Here is a 2,024-nt window from a genome sequence, read left to right as displayed (position 1 = left end):
AGCTAACTGAAATAAATACACTTTGCAAAATCAAGCTTGACCAACAAAGACGCAGAAAAGTGCAGTCGAGGCAGACAAACGTCGGTAAGTTCCTTTGTGAGCCAATCAAAATTAAGATCATTCGTGACGTATTCATAGAATAATTATTAATAATTATTAGATTAACAATTTTTTATATATACAAAAGCCGGTGCGTTTTGGTAATAATGCGTTCCAACAATGGCTTTTATGTCTTGTCGCTTAGCAACAAAAGCATAACCTAATATTGTTGTTAGTCTATGTACTGAAAATATGAAATAAAATGTATAAACAACAAAACTGAAAAATATTTGTTGATTTTTTAACTTAGAGTCTCTGTTGATTAAAGGGGTTTGTTTTTTAATTAAAACGGTGTTGATATAACACAAAATAGTTTTATTCAGAAACGATTTATGTTTACAATTGAATCGACATTTTTACTTTCATGATAAATTTTATGCATTTGACTCTAGGCTAGTTGATCCTACACCACGTCTTTACTTTAGGTTTATTACACTAACACTCACTACACTTATAAGGTTTCACGGCACACCCATCCCTCACGGCCCCCTCGTCACTAAAATCGTAATGGGCAGACAGTAATCGAATTGTTTTATCTGGATAAATGCATTTTGGCTTTTATGGCTCCTATTTCGAGAAATCACGCGTGATGTGACATACACTGGCTTTTATACAGGTTAGATTGTATTTTATGTATGGTTCGTATTTTATACCACGGCATTTCGAAATCACCATGAACTGTTTTTTTTTGGGGGGGGGGTAGAGCGAGGCATACTAATAAATCTACAAAAATCCAAGGTTCGCGTTACAGAGTCATTGAACACGCTCCTTACTTTCAGCTGTGGGTGAGTGACAAGAGTGACAGTCAACCATATTATTCGTGTCAAAGCGCTTATGGTCGAGAGCGTTGCTAGCTGGCTCTCTTTCCTCTGGTCAGTAGTTTAAAATTACATACAGTGACACCTGAACCCCAAGACTTTAAATACACCAGCTTAGGAATCATAATTATTTAATATAAAGTTTAAACAATAATCACTCTGAGATTTTTTTTTTTTTGGTGTTGTTTGCAGTTTGTTTTTGAAAAACTCCGAGGCATAGATGACGCTGTATAGTCACAGGGACTCTGGCCTTACCGTTCAGTCCACTGATACACGGTTGAAATACCTACAGCATAATGTTAAAATACGACAGTATAAATAGAAAATAAATAAACTGCTTGAATACATAAAAATGGTTATCGTAACATCAATTATTAAAAATAATGTTGTCTTTTTAATACAAAGCTATACAATGGGCTATCTATAATGTATTCGAGTTGGAAACCGAATTTCGGTTTTAAGTATCTAAACTTACCAGTGAGCCACCGGGGAACGGAAAATAAATGAGAGAAATTAAATACTTATAACTAGTATAACAGTAAGATAAATTACACGAATTCCTCAGTTTTGACGCTTAAATAATACCGTAAAGTGTAATGTTAATCAAAACATGACTCTTCTCTGTCTGCCTTCATGAGCAATTATATGCATGATTGTGTTTGATTATTAAGAGATAGTATTGTTCAATGAAATTATACGAATTACTCAATCGTTGCTTGCTACGGTTAAATAAAACTGTGAAGAGATAATATTGTTCAATGAACAAAGAAAATAAAAACATTACTGGCGATTATTGGAACCGAAGTTAGCAAAGAATTATTAAATAAATGCGTAACGTAATGCTTTTATGTTAAAGTGACAAAATGATAATAAAATAATAAATTAATACGCAGATTTTCATAAATAAACCAAATATCAAAAACATAATCACTGATCTCATTTAAATTATATTAGAGCTATATTTTAATCTATATTTAGACGAAAAAAAGGTTTTGTCTATGATGTTTCAGCTACTCACACAATCAAATACACTGAGTGGTCACAAGTAAATAGACACCACCTTTTCAGAAAAAATGAAATTTTTCAGTCATATTCACATGGATTGAT

At 32.5% G+C, this 2,024-nt stretch overlaps 1 protein-coding gene across 2 annotated transcripts in view; it reads left to right on the top strand.

Annotated features, from left to right (window-relative positions):
* Window positions 1-2,024, top strand: part of LOC111085511 — a 17,355-nt gene that overhangs the window by 7,872 nt on the left and 7,459 nt on the right. The window lies entirely within an intron of this gene.

This window comes from Limulus polyphemus, unplaced genomic scaffold (assembly GCF_000517525.1).
Source record: "Limulus polyphemus unplaced genomic scaffold, Limulus_polyphemus-2.1.2 Scaffold437, whole genome shotgun sequence".
Lineage (NCBI taxonomy): Eukaryota > Metazoa > Arthropoda > Merostomata > Xiphosura > Limulidae > Limulus > Limulus polyphemus.
The sequence above is the reverse complement of the archived record's forward strand: the minus strand, read 5'-3'. Positions and strand labels throughout refer to the sequence as shown.